The sequence below is a fragment of the Eupeodes corollae genome, chromosome 1, assembly GCF_945859685.1.
Source record: "Eupeodes corollae chromosome 1, idEupCoro1.1, whole genome shotgun sequence".
Classification (NCBI taxonomy): Eukaryota; Metazoa; Arthropoda; class Insecta; order Diptera; family Syrphidae; genus Eupeodes; species Eupeodes corollae.
In genome coordinates this window covers 91,258,870-91,279,243 of record NC_079147.1, presented here as the reverse complement: position 1 = coordinate 91,279,243, position 20,374 = coordinate 91,258,870, and the positions used below count along the sequence as shown (strand labels likewise).

At 32.3% G+C, this 20,374-nt stretch overlaps 1 long non-coding RNA gene across 1 annotated transcript; it reads left to right on the top strand.

The window, feature by feature from the left end:
• The first annotated feature begins 749 nt into the window (after nt 1-749).
• On the top strand, nt 750-5,682 carry LOC129942551 (uncharacterized). Its single transcript, XR_008781060.1, has 4 exons — nt 750-911; nt 4,959-5,150; nt 5,229-5,490; nt 5,549-5,682. It is a non-coding gene; the product is annotated as an uncharacterized LOC129942551 (long non-coding RNA).
• The last annotated feature ends 14,692 nt before the right edge of the window (nt 5,683-20,374 follow it).

The following is a 20,374-nucleotide window of genomic DNA, read 5'->3' as shown; positions in this document are numbered from 1 at the left end:
TAACTGTTTTCTATTATGTTTCCCTAAATTTGCGTGACAATAGCAAAAAAAAAAGAAATATACAAGAAATCTTAAGAGCAATAACTTAAACTGTTGCAAAACGTGCCACAATGAACAAAATTCCCATAAACTCTTTCGTTCATCGTCGTCATGTCATGTTATTTTTTTCTGTTTGACGCTAACTTATCACGTGTTTAGGATCCATTTTTAAACAAAATTCGTGAATAAATGGCAAGCAACAATTCAACGAAGCAACAAAAAACGATCATACTTTGCCTGGTTAAAGTTGAAAAGTTTTGCCACAACCATTTTATTTCAGAATTTGCATGTTTTAACATTTAAACAACCTCCCATTTATATTTATTTTCTTCTTTCAAAATTTCAGTTATAAGCCAAAACACTACAATACTGCATATGTCATAAACATTAATATAAAGCTAACCATCTGGATAATATATTTAACAGGTCACGCACATTTGACTGATTTTAACATAGCGACGAAACTGCAAAGGGATGGAATGGCTTGTAGTATGTCAGGGACCAAACCCTATATGGCGCCAGAGGTCCTTATGTGTTCTATGGATGAAATCGATATAAGTTAGCATCGGAACTTGGGGGCATTGATCGGCAGTGTGAAGTCCCCAACATTTGTATTTTATTATTAAGCCGTTAAACCATATTACCTTTTGTACTCTTCTCGTAAATATATTTGTATACTTATCCTTCTAGCTGGTTACAGTTTTCCGGTCGATTGGTGGTCATTGGGTGTTGTGGGATACGAAATGAGATCTGGCTGCAGGCCTTTTATCGTTCACTCAAATAAACCACTAGCTGAAGTAAAACATATCCCGCTTTATCCTCTGCATTATCCAAGGCATTGGAATAGCAGTTTAGTTGACCTGCTTACTAAGGTGCGAGTTTACTTTGTATCGTTATATTTTTGTTTTCTCTATTTTTGTTTCTTATTTCAAAATCAAAACGTTTTAATTGTGATTAATTTTACGACGATATTTTAGTTGGAAAATTGTGGGCTATGGGTTCAAAGGATGAAATAAATTCAATACTTCAACACTGCAAATGCTTGTAGCTCAATTATTGGTTTAACATTTTCATTATTTATAGTTTTATAAATGTAGATGCCCTAAATGACCTGCTTACGATTCTCACATTTTAACGTACGTCTATAAACTATCATAACACAGACGAATACGATTCAGTTTCAAAATGCGTATACGCCCCCGTATCTATTCATTACTGTTTAATTGTAATTTTCCACAAAACCGTTATATAAGACCCTTTAAGTAAGTAAATTAAAAAAACAAAATAAATTGTTTAATAATTTTCACACATTATTCAATTATCCTCTTCGCAGGATAATGATTCAAATATTTCAACTATACTTCGTACAAAATTTGCAAACTTAAAAACTTTAAAATTACCAACAACTTTTCGCATATGAAACAGTTTGATTTCAAAATCTATTTTTGTTAATGAGAATTAAAGTCAAAAACCAATTTTTATCAATTTTAGTAGCATTTCCCAAAAGTTTTTTTTTTTTTATAGAAATAAATACAGATAGCATTTTTCTAAGGCACAGAAATAAATTATTATGAACTCAATAATTTCATTTTTTCACGAAACATCGAGAATGGAATTTTTACGAATTTGTGTATTATTTTTTTGTATAAAACAATGGACAGCTGGATTTCAAAAAGAATTTACTTAAATTTGAAAACAATATTTTCTGTGAGATAAAATTAGTTTGAAGAAAATATTTTTAATTTTTGAAAAGATATTTGAATCGAGAATAAATTTTTACCAACTTTTAGTGCTGATTTTTTTCTAGGTTTGTAATTTTGTTTAATAAACTTTCAATTCGATTTTTCTTAAAATTTGTCGAAATTTTCAAAAAGATATTTGAGTCGAAAGTAAATTTGTACTTACTTTTGGTGTTGGGTTTTTAGGTTTTTACTTTTTGTAAGAAAATTGTCAATTCGATTTTGCTCAAAATTTTACTGAATGTTGCAAACAATATTTCTAATAAGATAAATTTAGTTTGAAGCCATAGTCTTAAAGATTTAAGAGTCGAAAATCAATTTTTACCAACTTTTAGTAATGTCTTGTAGGTTTTTATTACACCCCCTGGATCTACCATTGGATACGAGCACCATCTTAAAGATATTCCCTAAAAATGTTGTAAGCTTTCCGACTTAAAGAAAAAATTCAAAGGCTTTCTAGTTAACTTTACTTACCCAAAAATAGTTTGTTCAATAAAACTGTCCATATCTGTAAGTCTTTTATAAAATAATATTTTTCTAATTTAAACCCCTCTTCGCAAAATAGTTGTAGTCGTATCCCGGTCCTACAGAGTATGCTCCAAGATCTTCTTACCGGGTTTAATGATGAATACTTAGCCGGTTCGGATGGTATTTCCCCGATAGTATTAAGAAATTGTTATTATTTATATATATTATATATATATTAGAATTATTTGAACCCTTTCTTTCATATTCAAACCTTTTTTTTTAAACAGGAATTGTAAGAAGTCATTTCTGACACCAATATTCAAAAGCAAGGCGGAAATATAACCTTTAAACGTCAAAAAGTATTCTTGAAAATCGTACAAACAAACAATAACAAACTCCGTTTAAATTTGGGAACTACTACAAACTTAATAGCTTTCCTTGAACGAAGTTGTGTTTATAAAAAACACTGCAATTCTTCTTACCTACATAGGACAGACTAGAAGAGCTTTAAAGACAAGACCAAATGAATACGAAAAAAACAATAGAAAACGAGGAAATCCAAAATAGCATATCCAAATTTTTATAACCCAAAGCCTCACTCTGTTACTCCAATTGTTGATATTTTAAGACTAAAAGGCAGTGAATAACATGTGTTGTCGCAAGTTGGATGTTGTTGTTTTAGTTGAATACAAATTTTTAAGACGGTATAAGAATTTTTAATTGATTTTCCCCAAAAAACAAATTTTAATTAAAAAAACATTTGATTGTTACGCATATAACTCAAAATAATTACTTTTCCGTAGTTGATTAATGAACTGTGTGCAAAACAAATAATTAAAATTATTGATGGCATTAGTCGATTAAAAAAAAAACATAATTTCCTCATTCATTGGCATGAAATGGTGCTAATTAAATGTGTTATATAAATGATATAAAACAGCAGTTGACATTTCGTTTTTAAATTTAATTTGTTGGTGTTTTATGTACATTTTCTTTTTAATTTTATTTTATTTTGATTTTATTTATGTTTTTAATTTACTTGAAAAACATAATAATAATGAACTCAAATTATTTACTCAATTTCGGAAATGTGACTGAAGATATAAGTATGTCATAAAAAGTTTACTTTTAGTTCTAAATTTACATAGATCTAATATCAATTTATTTTCAGCAGTAATATGGAAGCAGTTCCTAATAGGTATTATCCAATCAATAAATTACTCGAACATTTTTATAGTCCGCAAAAAAAGGTCTGGAAATTAAAATCGTACTTTTTTAGGCCTATTACGTCCGTGGGTGACCCCCCCCCCCGTGACATAATGTCTAATCTATTCCTACGAGCCCTTTTACGTCTGAGCTACACGGAAGTCCATATTATGATAACGAAGACAGATGTTGAGCTTTTCTGCAAAAATTTTTTTTTAAGCTAAGGAAATCACAAACTTTTTCAAAGTAATAAAGACGGTGAAATTTTGAAAAAAAAAAAATAAAAAATAGGAATTTACAATTTTTGATGCACTCAAATTTTAATTTTTTTTAAATTCCCTTGGAACCTTTTGCAGGGCAAAAACAAAATATCATTTTATCCTTTTAGAACAAAGAATGTCATATAAGAATTTAATTGAATGTATTTTTTCCGCGAAACAACATCGGATAACGTTCTCCGCTTTTTCGGAATAGTTTTAAGACCACAAATATAGATAACATCAAATGACATAAGAATCCACTATACTTAGCTTTTTAAGATACTTTTAAACTATTATCGGATGGGAACATTGTTTTATAAAAAATCGGGTTTGAAAACTCTGATTACCTCAAAAATTCTTAATTATTTTATGTTACAAAATTTCATGAAAATTTAATTTATTTTAGGCACTCAGTCATTCTTTCTCTTCTAGGTCTGATGAGTTAACCTGGTTCCTCATAGCTTATGCCGAAGATGTCAGCTAAAAACAGAAGCTTCGACACTCAGTAGTCGACCGCTAACGCCCTTCTGCCAGCAGCTGAGTGTTGGTGCTGGAATGACTCAACAGCAGTAACATCGACTGAAGAAGCAATTCAGGTTTATTAATTGTTAACTTTCGAGTGATCTACAGCAAAGGCCTGGTTTCAAAAAAGACAAATTACAAGTTCTCGGTTGGCCAGCTCAACCAGCCGACCTCAACCCAATCGAGAACTTGTGGTCTGTGGTCAAGAATGATCTAGATTAAAAAAATGTTTTTAATAAGACTGCATTATGGAAAGGAATCAGGGAAGCTTGAGATAAAACTCCTGCGGAAATGTTTAGGAATCTTGTAGAATCCCTCCCGCGACGTTACGAAACAGTATCAAAAGCTAATGGACATCCAACATAATTAATATAATTAAAAAAATGTCGCGCCACCTAAAAAAAAAAAAAAAAAAAAAAAATATACGATAAGATTTTTTACCAATTTCTTTTATGAATTATCTAAATCTTAAGTTATTTATTTATGCCGTTTATTTAAACCTATTTTTTTCCAAGTCTTTTATTATTTTTAAAAAATTAACTTTTTTTCATGATCACCACAAAAATCTTTTTTATTGGTAACAATTGATTTCTAAAAAAAAGTCGAAATATGAAAACTAAAATTATAAATAAAAATCAAATTTGCTCGTAGTTTTTATTTACACTCAATATTTTTCCACCACTGTATATCGTGATCAACTAGATTTATGCTCATTTTCTTCTAGGTCTAAATCCAGGCATGTAGCGCCAAATGTTAAGCTGCCACTAAAGGACTAGACATGCGCTCTTAGTTGGCTGAAACAGCTACTACTGCTGCCGCTGAGGCTTATATAGACGACGCATGCAGATGAATTAACTATATCGAACCGGCTCAGAGAGTAAAGCATATAAATGACGACGGTAGTCGGAAATCATTGGTAAGTCTTTTCAAAAAAATTAATTATTAATTAATTAAATAAAACACAATCTCATCCTTTTTGAATGTCCTACTTTAGAATTCCAGGCAATTTTGGTAAACTTAAAGACTGGCCGAAGAAGATGAATTCCATATATTCATAATGCCAACTTCCACAAAATTACCCTTAAGTTGTTCCAACAACAATGGCAACCTTCAACGACGGAAATCCTCCGATCGGAGAGCCCAAGATTTTTGTATTCATAAGATCGACATATGTACGAGCTCTGTTTCAATAATTCTTTAATTATAATCGAATCAATCATAGGCCTGAAAGCTCATGATGGCAGGACTACTTTAAAGTAAGTTTTATATAAACCACAAACTCGTGAAGCACTAATTGATGTGTTTTTTTTTCAGCAGTCGATTTGAATCTGCCGTTCAATTGATTCGACGACATAGTTCTTCGTGGTGAAAGTAGTTATTAAATAAAGTCTTATTTTTATGTTTTAAATTTGTATGTAATTTAGCATAGTTTTCGTTTTTTAAATTCAATGCCAATATTTAAATATTATAGCCGTAAAATATATGTTATTGAGTAATTAGAAAAAATAAAAATAGGTAGATGTAATTTTTTCCACAAAAAACACTTCCCAAATTTGATTTGCTCTGGTCAGTTATGTATTAGTGGATTATAGCTTTTAAATTGAATTTTAGTAAATAATAAAATAAAAAAAACTGAATTATTTTGTACTTTTTTATTCTTTGTGGAAGCAAATGTTCAATTAAACAAAATTAAAAACTAAAATATTTGTTGGTTGGTATTCTTTAATTATCACGTTCGTATGTATTCCTTCGCGATTTCATGTATCCAACAGGTAGAAATCCAAAGAAAATCAAATTCAACGAAGGCGGGGGGGAGGTGGGGGGTGTAGCAAGGAGGTTCCGGTTATGGTCTTGTTTTTGGGACGAAAAATACAAGCTAGCGGACTGGGCAAGTATCATATATCAAGGTGTGGTCTAACTATTCAATTAAATGGCTCACTACATATGAAAGCATTCCAAGATTACAACAATTTTCTAAATATATAAATTTTGTCTTAACAATATTTTTGCTCAGCACAAAATAAAGTGCTTATAGATATATGTACATTTTAAATTTAAATTTCGCTATTAAGTTTTATAAACAATATTAGTATTTTTCACTTGCGACATAAAGGAACTAAAGGGTGATTTTTTTGAGGTTAGGATTTTCATGCATTAGTATTTGACAGATTACGCGGGATTTCAGACATGGTGTCAAAGAGAAAGATGCTCAGTATGCTTTGACATTTCATCGTGAATAGACTTACTAACGAGCAACGCTTGCAAATCATTGAATTTTATTACCAAAATCAGTGTTCGGTTCGAAATGTGTTTCGCGCTTTACGTCCGATTTATGGTCTACATAATCGATACCAAGTGAGCAAACAATTAGTGCGAGTTTCTGAGAGTGTTGCTGAAGACCGTGAAATGTCGATTCGTCGCCGTTCGCAGCAATTATGGGTTTGTGTTATTCGACCACATGGAAAATTTTACGCAAAGGTCTTGGTGTAAAACCGTATAAAATACAGCTCGTGCAAGAACTGAAGCCGAACTATCTGCCACAACGTCGAATTTTCAGTGAATGGGCCCTAGAAAAGTTGGCAGAAAATCCGCTTTTTTATCGACAAATTTTGTTCAGCGATGAGGCTCATTTCTGGTTGAATGGCTACGTAAATAAGCAAAATTGCCGCATTTGGAGTGAAGAGCAACCAGTAGCCGTTCAAGAACTGCCCATGCATCCCGAAAAATGCACTGTTTGGTGTGGTTTGTACGCTGGTGGAATCATTGGACCGTATTTTTTCAAAGATGCTGTTGGACGCAACGTTACGGTGAATGGCGATCGCTATCGTTCAATGCTAACAAACTTTTTGTTGCCAAAAATGGAAGAACTGAACTTGGTTGACATGTGGTTTCAACAAGATGGCGCTACATGCCACACAGCTCGCGATTCTATGGCCATTTTGAGGGAAAACTTCGGAGAACGATTCATCTCAAGGAATGGACCGGTAAGTTGGCCACCAAGATCGTGCGATTTGATGCTTTTAGACTATTTTTTGTGGGGCTACGTCAAGTCTAAAGTCTACACAATTAAGCCAGCAACTATTCCAGCGTTGGAAGACAACATTTCCGAAGAAATTCGGGCTATTCCAGCCGAAATGCTCGAAAAAGTTACCCAAAATTGGACTTTCCGAATGGACCACCTAAGACGCAGCCGCGGTCAACATTTAAATGAAATTATCTTCAAAAATGTCATGGACCAATCTAACGTTTCAAATAAAGAATCGATGAGATTTTGCAAATTTTATGCGTTTTTTTTTTTTAAAGTTCTCAAGCTCTTAAAAAATCACCGTTTATATGCCAAGTGTTGCATTCGTTCAAAATTTCGAACTCGAGATTTTAATCAAACATGATATTACGATGGTAGAGAAGTCGAAAAAAGTTCATAGAACCGTTATTTTGTTTAGTAATTTTCTCAGCAACTTTTGAACTGATTTTGAATAAGCTTTATATTGCCTTAAAATTGTTTGATTATCAAAAATACAATTTTTTTATTTTTTGGATTTTTAAAAAAATATTGAATTTTCAACATGTTTTTACGAAATTCAAATGTAGAGCGTATAATTTCAATCTCTGCATACCAACAATATTTTAAGTATGAAATTGAAAAATTGTATATTTAAAAAATTAATTAAAAAAAACCACTCTAACGTTTTAAAAAAAAAAAATTGAAATCAAGAGTTTTTTGATTTATAAAATAGCATTTAAATTTTTGAAGACAAACTTATTTTTCAGATAAAATTTTAAATCTTAAAATATTGTAACGTGATTTCAAAGAAGTATATTTTTTGAAAAAAATCCATTTAACGGTTTCTTTTATAGATCAAAAAACTGAAAAAAAAATTTGTCACCTCCAAAATTTTACTACTAAAATATGATTTCATCTCTAAAACAATTTTGTGCAACGAAGAATAATACTTTTGACATCTGATAAAATTTTGAGAAAAAAAAACTGAAAACAAATTAACAAAAGTTGGTAAAAAATGTTTTTTGACTCAAATATCTTTTCAAAAATTTGAGATAATAGTTTTTAGCTAACTTTTACTTATAAAAAATTATAAAAGGTGGTAAAAATTGATTTTCGACTCAAAAACCTTTTCAAATTTTTTAAGATTATGGCCTTAAGATACTTTCATCTTTTAAAAAATATTGTTGTCAACATTCAGTAAAATTTTGAAAAAAAAATCGAATTGACGAATTTTTATATAAAAATCCAACAGTCCGTTTTTTTTTATAAAAAATAAAATCTAGAAAAAATAGTACGCAAAATTATTAAAAATTTATAAGAGTACATATAGACAAACTTTTAAGCAAGACAAATCGACAGACGGGATGGGAAGTTATTAGTGTGGCTCGCATCCCAGCCTCTTTTTTATTAATGATCTGCTGTCTCCAACCTCTAATTCAATACATTCTTTTGCTGGCGAAAGTACTCTTAGCTTTTCATATTCGTTCTCAAAATCACATCTGTCTGCTTCTGATGTGGAACTGCAACGACAACATTATATCAAACTTATTAAATTTCGACCTAAACAGGGAAATAAAAACCACGTGGAATTGAATGCTTCGAAAGCCCAATGTTGTCTTGGATGACACTTGCATCTAGGAGACTGAACATCTTGATGTTATCACCAACCATCTCTTGTGGAAAGATTGCATACGCGATGTTGCAAAAAATGCCGCAAGATGTTTTGGTTTTCTAAGGTGATGCAAGAATTTTTTCTCCCACTCTGATCTGGTTGTTATCTATAAGACTTATATGCGTCTAAAGCTTGAGTATAACACCTATATCTGGACTGGTGATCCAGCAACTTATTTAAGCCTCTTGGACAGTATTTAACGTAGAGCATTTAAATTGATTGGTGATAATACCCTCATAGGATCATTTACGTCGCTCGAACATTATAGAAAAGTTTCTTGTCCACCCTCTTTTACCGTCATTAAAACGGTTTTAAGAGCCAGCTACATTTCTCCCCTTAAACAGTTCAACAGCTCATCTGCATACCCTCGAGCACAGATTCGATCGTACTGTCAAGTATAGAGATTCGTTCTCTAGCGGTACTACGTGAATGTGGAACGCCTTGCCACACTCTGTTTTTCCTAGCAATTGCGATATTCAGGAATTCAAAACCAATGTGCAATAATACCTCACACTGTTCGGCCCACCCTGCACTTTAGGTAAAATATTTATACATATATTTGGAGTTCGTGTTCTTATTTGCGTTGTGGGACTTCTTGTAGCAAGCATTTATACATTACTCTTTGAATATTTTGCATAATGCAGAAACAAGATGCAACCATAACAATTCACTCCATAAACAAATCAACAAGTTGGTGAGTTTAACAAATTAAGTCCTTTTATTTTTCTTAGAGATTTAAAGTTTGATTTGTAAAAATAGACAAAAATGAGTTGAATTGTTTGCATTTAAAGCAAAATAAGACCCCAAAACCTTTTTAAACGCTAACTAAAATCTAAAAAAAAAATCTATAATCGCTGTCAGTTTTTGGAACTAGCAGAGTAAACTAAGGATATGGAAAATTATGCATGCTCTTAAAATTATTCTTCTAAAAAATTCATGTAATACACCAGAAGGAAAATGTTTTAAGTTTATAAAATTATTTAAATAAAAAGCGGAATATTGTTGAGTCAGTTCTGAGTTGTGTGTCTTGGGAAAAAATGAAAATTTCATAGAATGTAGGAAGAAAGGTATGCATAGATTTACCAAAGGATTAACTTTGACTTTGGCAAGGACATAAAACATAAAATCAGAGCTCGGTGTTTTGTGTAAAATACAAATATAAAACTTTTTCCTAGTTTTGTACGATCCTTTTGGGTCGGGAGTTTTTTTTTTTAAAAAGATTAACATATCCATCACGAAAGGAGCATCATGTGCAATAAACTTTTTCAAGAGGATATAATACTATTTTTCTTAATGAATATTCAATGAGAGAGAAGTTTAGCAGGGTTAAACAGTTCATCTTTATGAATGATGCATTCCTGGATCCACCCCATGTTTTTGAAAGAGGACGAATTACGTCTACAACAAACGCCGGGCGGCGCGGTGACGATGAGAAGAACTTAAGTTTTATGAAAAACACTTTGGAAAAATTAAATATTCAAGTCATTTTTGCTCGTTTTCCATCTCAAAATACTTTGACAAATGGTTTTTTTTTCTCGTTTTCATTTTTCATTATTATTATTATCTGTTATTATTTTTATATGCTTTTGTTTACGTGAGATGAATATAGGAGGAAAAACAAAATGATTTTAGTTGTTTATGTTTGGAAAATATTGTTGGCAAATAATCCTTGTAATCTTTTTGAAATACGATTAGCAATCACTTTATTGGTCACGATTTTGATATGTTATGATTCGAGAGATAAATCATGTTGGCATCATAGGATGGGTAAACATCGAAAATATTTAACATGGTCTTTGATTGATCTTTTATGAAGTATGTTTTTTAAATTTTTGTTAAGTATTATATTTTTTGGTATGGGCGTCATAAAGGAAAGGAAGAATTGAAAGAACTATTGCAGGGCTTATTAATATGATAACAGGTTTAAGGAAAACTAATGATACATATCAAAATGATATGATGATAAATATCAAAATGTGAGAAGAAACTGAATTGGTTAAACTGTTCTACATTTGAAGGTGGATATGCAATTAGAAATTAGATGCTTTATATATAGAGAAAAATGTTTGAGACCAATCGTAGCCATGGCAAAAATAAGACTTCCATTTGTTACTTCCAGACATGAAACTATCGACTTTTATTGAACATCATTTTCAATAAGAGCTTGACGACTAGGACCTAATGACTAACAACTTTCAACCATTCCTGTGTGCGAGTACTGTTGTCAGGTATGGATGGGACCTACAGTTTTAAGCCTATTCCGCACGGCAAATTTGAGAAAGCACTTTTTAATGACAAGAATTACTCTTGGAGAATTTATCAATTCCTTGCAAGAGGCAGCACTCGTGAAAAAAGCTTTAGGTGGCATAGGCAGCGATCGAACCCAAGACCTCTCGCATGGCAGTCCATCGCACTAACCATCTACTACTACTTTTACTGCTACTTTTTTGAATGCTTTAAAAAAAGCCGGGGTACGACCCACATTTATAACTTCCCATTCGTGCCCGTTTTTTGATAATTTTATTGATCTTACAAAACATATATACTGAATATCGGATAGTACCCCAACTGGAAATTTGGTTTGAACACTAGTGGAAAATTGTTGGGGGTAGCAAATGAGAGAGGTGGAAAGGTGTTTCCACTATGGCGCCTCTCATTTCATCTAGATGGCAGCGGAGGAATTTTCCAAGATGGAATCAACGGTGGCGTCTACAGTTCCAGTTAGGTTGAACTACTTAGTGAGCAGCTTATATAGGGCTTCTACGACATGTTCAGAACCCAGGGCTGTAAGGTGCAGTCCTGCCCTTAGAGTTTAATCAAAGACCTGGTCTCTCAGGTTGAAGGTAGTCCGTCAAGGTGACTTAGTGAACACGTACAGAAAAACCAGCTGCAAAGCTCCAACAAGTCTCGGATACAGACGGAATTACTATTGACAACCCGCGCAAACGATTGAAACACTCCTATAAAGCAAATATCAACGCGATCCAAGAGAATGGGCAAAACTAGGATACAAAATTGAGATCGCCTTCTACCGAGAAAACCAACAACTCTTATTTCCATCCAGCTTTGTCGTTAAAGCAACAAGTCTTTAGCTAAGGGTGCAACAACAACCTCCTCATGGCCATCCGCATCAAATCTAAAGCCCCAACAGAACAGAAAGTGTCCTAGCTAAGATTTAAAAATTGTCCTGAATGCCAAGCTGGGAAGAGATCACATCTTTGGTGGAATAATCAATAAAAACAGGCTACACTACAACACTTCCGATAACGGATGCAGGCTTGTCGATTTTTCTACATGCACAAAGGAACTTGGAATTTTCCAGATCAATCTACCGTACACCAAATGGGAGGTATTGCGATCGCTTCATGATGCTCATGGATGTCCGAACTTTCCGAGAAGCTTACATCGAATCAGCAGATGCGGGGGAAGATTCAACGTCGAACGAATAGAACCAGTGGCAAAATTACCAACTGCAGTCCCTGACGTGCTGGGTTTTAAGCAGCAACCAACAAGAAACTCCTGGACTGATAAGGAATCTTGGCAGGCAAACAACAGTCACGCACAGCATAAAAGGACGAGAACTGCTCACGTGCTCTATGAGCAGAAGAAGAAAGAAGAACACTGACTTCTCATAAGGAAAAAGAGAGAGCATGAGAAGAGTGAAGTTTTTCAGTTTTATGAGCAGGTGAAACGAAATTCACAAGTACATAAACCTTGAACCGCAGTCAATGGATGTGGAAGGACCACATTTGTAGACTGTATAACGGTGACGAATGACGAACCGAATTATGTTGTCGGGCACAGTAATCCATTCAATGTCTTCCCGACTTAGACGAAGTAAAGATTGGCATATCTTAGCTGTAGTCTAACAAAGCCGCTGCCAAGCTCTTCAAATCATCTGGAGATTGTTTGTCCGATACTGAAATAAAATGCACGACTGGGTCGCACGAACTTGCTCCTGTATGCAAAGTACTTATATAAGATTTAAAAATATACCTGTAAAATAAGTTTGTCTTTAAAGATATAAATGCCATTTAATTTGTCAAAAAAACCATGAGCAGAAACTTTTAGGGCGACCAGTATCAGATGCCGAGTCGTTGGCGTGGCGTTAGTATCGAAAGTGGAGAAAGCGGGAGCGATGGAAAAATATTATTCCCATTCCCATAAGCAGCCTGCAGAATAAGGGAGATAATTAATTTTAGACCCAAAAAGTCTACACAATTTCCTTCATTTTATTTGAATCTATCCTTGCATATGCTTTCACATAAAGAGCTTCCATATGAAGGTTGATGAATTTGTTTTTGTTTTTTTTTTATATCAATGCACTTTATAAAAAACGGAAAAGTAAAACAAAATGGCTCAATATTGTATCTAATAAGGGTATGAAAGACACTTTTGCATGTTTACTTCAGCTGTTTAGGATCTTTTACCAATATTTGTTTTTATTTAATTTTAATTCATAAGTATGCTTTTACTTGGGTACGATCTTTGTATCTGAAAAATGGTTTCTATTATGTATAAGGCTACGATGCGTTCCATATAGATTCAACTTGTTCCTTAAAAGCTTTTTTCCTTTAGATAGCTTTATTGTAATTTCATATTAGAAGAACCAGGATGGAAAATAAATAAGATAAGAAAGAGGCAGACCATGAATGCTTTAATTGTAAGGCGATCGCCTATTGGTTGTGTAGTTAGGTAGCAGGTATATGTCTAATACGAATTAGGAATAGTTCATTGGCGAGCTTAGCTTTAGGCAGATAGATAGATAAGGACATGTTTATGATAATAATGAAGGAATGTTATTGGTAGCTAAAAGGTACATACATTCCTTCCTTACTATAAGTTTTCAGCGCTAACATAAAGTTTTTACGTTCAGTTTATTTATTTTGTTAAAGTTTAAAAAAATAACAAGCATACGAACAGGTACAAGAAATTGCTATTGATGTTTTGTTTACAGTCAGGCTTTTTTGCGTTTGGGATTTTAGTTATGAAGTGACCACGTAAGCAGTAGTTGTAGAAGTCGTACGTAATACTTTTATAAATAGGTATAATGTGTATACGTTGAAAAAGTGATTCTAATAGTAAATACATATATGTATATACTCTTTCTGGCCCGTTTCTCTAACTTGTACTAAGTTTAAGTAGGCGAAGGAAAGTAAATCATGTGTGAAACAACCTTATTCGTAAAGAATAATATTTTAAAATCACATATACAAAGTTACCAAGATAATACTTCTTGATAGACACTTTAAAATAGACTGTTGATTATATATACCATATTCGTTAATCCGATACAGTTGCGCTACATGGGCGGCCATTGTTGGTATTTACAATAATTTTAATTATAAAAATACATAAATATGTAACAAATGCACTAATTTAGATAAAAGCTAGGAATGTAATTACAATTTTGTCAAAATAATGCGCTCTTTCGGGCTCATGCACAGTTAAAATATTTAAAAAAAAAAACTGTTTTAAGATTCAAAATGTTGGCCGAAAAATAAGTTTGTCTTCAAAAATTTAAATGCCATTTTATAAATAAAAAAACATTTGATTTTTCAAATTTATTTTTTGAAAATCGTTAGAGCGGTTTTTTTTTTAATTAATTTTTTATATATAAAATTTTTAAACTTTGTTCTAAAAATATTTTTGGTATGCAGTTATTTAGATATTAAAAATATACGCTACACATTTGAATTTCGTAAAAAAATGTTGACCCGTTTTTGAGATATCGAATTTTGAAAAATAAAGTTCAATATTTTTTTAAAAACCCAAACAATAAGAAATTGCACTTTTGAAAATCAAATATTGTTAAAGCTATATAGCTTATTCAAAAAAAAATTATTGAAATCGGTTTATAAGTTGCTGAGAAAATTAAAAAAAATAACGGTTCTATGAGCGGTACCTTTCCTGAGCAATACAAAAATTTGTTTTTCTTATTGAAAGAAGCCAAGTTAAAAAATAAAATTTAAGAGAAAATTTAAAAAAAATCTATCGGTTTGTTTTTGAGAAATTTCGAATTTTCGTTTTTTGACCAAAAAAATTGTATGGTGGCCACTGTTAGTTTTGATCTTAAAAAAAAAATGAAAAAAACGCCTAACGCGAATCCTCAAGATTTTATTATTTTAACACATCAATCAATGTTCATTTTGCCGTGTATGCTCTAATGATCTAAATGATGGTGAACATTTAAAATTTCTATCGAGAGTCAGTTTTATTTTTTCAACTACAACAACTTAAGGACATGTCCGAATAGAAATTACATTAGGTAGCAGGTAAATTTAGAAACGAGACGATTTTCATTAAGACATAAAAAAACGTGGCCTGGATCCATGCCAATACTTTACTTAACTTGGGCTTTCAAGGATTAATGTAGTTTAGAGGGTCTCCTTTTTACTTGCGACATATAGGAACTATATGGCAAGTTTTGCATTCGTGCAAAATTTCGAACTCGAGATTTTAATCAAACATGATATTACGATGGTAGAGAAGTCGAAAAAAGTGGGTCCCGCGATTCCGTCCGGTCGATTTTGTCTGTCTGTCCACGCTCCTACAGCCTAAACCATTGGGTCGATTGAGTTCAAACTTGGAAGTTAAGGTTTTGAGCAGATTCGCGTTAGGCGTTTTTTTCATTTTTTTTTTAAGATCAAAACTAACAGTGGCAACCATACAATTTTTTTGGTCAAAAAACGAAAATTCGAATTTCCTCAAAAACAAACTGATAGATTTTCTTTAAATTTTCTCTAAAATTTTATTTTTTAACTTGGCTTCTTTTAATAAGAAAAACAAATTTTTGTATTGCTCAGGAAAGGTACCGCTCATACAACCGTTATTTTGTTTTTTAATTTACTCAGCAACATATAAACCGATTTCAATAATTTTTTTTCTGAATGAGCTCTTATATTTTTTTAACAATATTTGATTATCAAAAGTGCAATTTATTATTGTTTGGATTTTTAAAAAAATATTGAATTTTTTTTTTCAAAATTCGATATCTCAAAAACGGGTCAACATTTTTTTACGAAATTCAAACGTAAAGCGTATATTAAAAACCTCTAAGCAACTGTTTACCAAAAATATTTTTAGAACAAAGTTTAAAAATTTTATACATAAAAAATTAATTTAAAAAAAAACCGCTCTAACGATTTTCAAAAAAAAAATTTGAAAAATCAAATGTTTTTTTTATTTATAAAATGGCATTTAAATTTTTTAAGACAAACTTATTTTTCGTGCAAAATTTTAAACAGTTTTTTTTTTTTAATATTTTAATTGTGCATGAGCCCGAAAGAGCGCATTATTTTAACAAAATTGTAATTACATTCCTAGCTTTTATCTAAATTAGTGCTTTTGGTACATATTAATGTATTTTTATAACTAAAATTATTGTAAATACCAACGATATGGCCACCCATGTAGCGCAACTGTAGAGGATCAACGAATATGATATATTTAATCAACAATCTATTTTAAAGTGTCTATCAAGAAGTATTATCTTGGTACTTTTGTATATAAGATTTTAAAATATTATTCTTTAAGAATAAGGTTGTTTAACACATATTTTACTTGCTTTCGATTACATAAAAGAATTAATACTTAGTACTAGTTAAAGAAACGTACAACCTCTACAACTACTGCTTACGTGTCACTTCATAACTAAAATCCAAAGCGCACAAGAGCCTGACTGTAACCAACACATGAATAGCAATTTCTTGAACTTTAACGAAAAAAATAAACTGAACGGAATAACTCCATGTTTGCGCTGAAGGCTTGTAGGAAAGAAGGATACCTACCAATGACATTCTTTCACTATCATCATTAACATGTCATTATCTATCTATCTGCATAAAGCTGAGCACACGAAGTGAACTATTCTATGTTCGTTTTAGACACCTACCTAACTACACAATCAATAGCTTTATAATTTAAACATACATATTCTTCCTCTTTCTTATCTTCAGATAATTTACTTTCCATCCTGGTTCTTCTAATGATGAAATGTCCTAGGATGAGTTGTGTGGATGAATTGCGGGTTTTTTTTGACAGATCAAATGGCATTTATATCTTTGAAGACAAACTTATTTTACAGATATATTTTAAAATCTAATATAAGTACTTTTTTTAAACAGACTTTTTGCATACAGTAGCAAGTTCGTGCGACCCAGTCGTGCATTTTATTTTATATTGTACACGCACTTACGGGGATATAAACTATAATGAATATTGACAGTAGGAGTAATTAGGAAGTGAGGATAGAATTTGAAAGGAGATACCGATTGGTTTTGAATGCATGCACATTGCAATGAGTGAGAAATATTGAGTCTGTTAAGCATTCCACATCCGTATAATGCGACTAAAAAAAGAATCTTTGTACGTCACTGTACGACCGAAATAGGGCTCAAGGTAAACTGATGAGCATTTCTAGAAGATCGAGTATTACGGTTGAATTGTTTGAAGAGAGGAATGGGGCTGGCTATTTCGTAAGAGCATTGCTTATGGAATAAGTAGCGATAAAATAATGAGAGACATGAAACCTTACGATGGTGCTCCAGAGATGCAAAAGTTTCAGTGAGATAACAGTCACCAATCATTTTTAGATTTCTCTTTTGAATTATGTCCAAGACACTCCATTGGGTTATAGGAGCACATGTCCAAATATGGGAATTGTACTCAAGTTTCCTACTAGTATACGCTTTATAACTTATAGTCAGATCAGAAGGGGATCACCGGAGAGAACCTAAACACTTAGCAGCATTTTTGGAGATGTCAAATATTACGTGATTACTTCATAACAAGCGGTTTGTGATGCACACACCTAGGACTGAAAGCTGTTCAATCTTCTTAATGAAAGTACCACTCGTGAATAGTTTCATTGGGGGAGGGTCACGCTTTTGCGACATTAGACAGTATCGAGTTTTCGAAGCGTTAAATACTACACGGTTTTTGATTCCCCATTGTATTTACAATGCTGTCAAGATAAAAAATTAATGAGCTTTTCATACGCTACAGCTGGTAGTCTACATCCGAAGCACAAGGATGAGAATAAACGATTATAAAAAGCTCAGGGTACTGTCGTCAGCGAAACAATTTAGTGGGTTAGAAGTTTCAGACAAAAGATCATTTATAAAAATATCGAAGAGTGTCGGAGACAAAACTCAGCCCTGGTAAAACCAGCGTTTATTTTGTGGATATCATAGATTTGAACCCATCAATAACTCTTTGTTTGTTCTACTGTTTTGTGAGATAAACCATGATTTCACCAGTGGATCTATTGTAACGAAAGCCATACTGACGGTCATTAAGAAGCCTTTGTTCTTCAAGATACTTCTGATAGATTCACGAAAGAGACGAAGCACATCACTTTTGCATTAATTCAAAAATATTAAATTTCTTTTTTCCATTTTTCCAACAATAGTCTTTTAACTTTCCTTCAAAACATTAAAATGGAATGATTGATAATAATGAAGGAAATCGTCATCGAATTCCTAATTAATGGAAGTACTTGTACTTGTGTTATCACTTCTGCATACTTTGATATTATCTAAGTCACGAGTTATTTCCGTTTGATGATTAATTCTGATGTTATGTAGCATGGTGTCATTCCTCAAATCTCTTTTTCATTTTTTTTTCACAAACAACACCTTCAAAATTTTCCATTTGTGTATATCAATGAAATTAAGTGTTAACATAGACCACTTGATAGCAGGAGATAACATAATGTTAATATGGGTTAAGCTCTGCAGGTCAGCATTATTTTAAAATAAAATCTTCCCCTTTTCGTTTAAAATAAGGACTTTGGCGAGTATCGGAGAAAATTGTTTATTTAAGATTGAAGAATGTCATAATATTTTTATCGTTCACTCGAATCTCAGTTCATTATGTGACGTAAACCAACGTAGTTTGAATTTTGTTGACATTTTTAATCAACTGTGGCGCCACGCAAGTAAATATCTTGTCACCTCTTCTATTATGACGTATTGTCTAGACTAAGCGTCTTTATGTATTTTATTTTATAGATTTTTTGTTCACATATTTTCTTGCTAATCGAATGTTAACCACCATGCCTGTAAAAAGAAAACACATTGGTGTTCCTTCAAATAATATTCCTGTGTGACGGAAATGTTAATGTCACATGTAACGATTAAAGGTTTCGAAAAAGAATTCGGAAATTGAACTTTTTTTTGGTGTTTTTTAGTGATAATCTAATTTTCGGTAACACGTAGGTACTTGATAAAAAAGAAAATTAAAGAAAAACAAATTAAACTTCTAGATAAAGCGTTAATTTCAAACCGATTCAGAAAGAATTAATGAGGCATTCCTTAAACATTATTCATCCTAAGGATGGTTAGCTCCCTTGCGGTTATAGTCATTGACAATGATATATATAAAGTTTTAGCATGCTTTCTTATAACTGACCAAGACCATCCTAAATGTTAAGAACTTGGTCTAATAAAAAGGTTCATAAATCCTTGATTATAACTATTGTAGGGTATGCTATCATATTCTTCAATAAAATTCATATGATTTATATGTTGAAAGAATAAGTTGCATTGAAATTCTTCATTTCTTATGGGCATACGAAAAAGAGTACAGTGCGGTCAACTTCTTTTTCTATCATCATTTTGAATATCAGACTTAAATAAATTAGGTGGCGCAACAGTCCGTTGAGAACTAGGGCCTAGTGACTTTTCTTTTGGCGAGTAATATTGACAGGGATGGAGGGCACCTGTAGTACCCGTTGTATGATGCTTAGTGCGATGGACTGTCATGCGAGAGGTCTTGGGTTCGGTCCCTGCCTAAGCCACCTAAAGTTTTTTTTCACTGGTACTGCCTCTTGCGAGGAATTGGCAAATTCTCCAAAAGTAATTCTTGTCATGAAAAGTGCTTTCTCAAATTTGCCGCTCGGATTTGGCTTAAAACTGTAGGTCCCTTCCATCCCTGACAACAGTACTCTCACACAGGAATTGTTGAGAGTTGTCAGTCACGGACTGTTGCGCCACCCAAGTCGAATTCTAACTTGCTAATTTTAAAAGGCACTTCCACAGGTATAACAATTTCAGACTTATTTTGCCCAAAATAAACATTTTAAATTCTTAAGCTCATAAAGTAGAAATATGTTGAATGTAGACCAATTAAATTGTATTTTCTCCCCATCCGTCAACTTCTGAAATTCGAAAAAACATGCTTGCACGTGACATACCTAACTTTCCTACGTCCACATGTTTTTAGAGTTAAATTACAAGGAATTTAAATCCTGCATATTTCTGTTTGAGGTTCATCTACCGACACATGGTTAAGTAAAAAAATGTTTTCACAAGTTTACAACAAGAGGTGTGAACGTGGAATTTGTTGGACACTAATTCCCGTGATGTGTTTCTTTTTTTAACACAGAGTAAGAACAGTGTACCAGGCGTTACATATGTTACATACTCCTAGGTTTATGTTGTTGTAGCAATGTCCTTTTTTA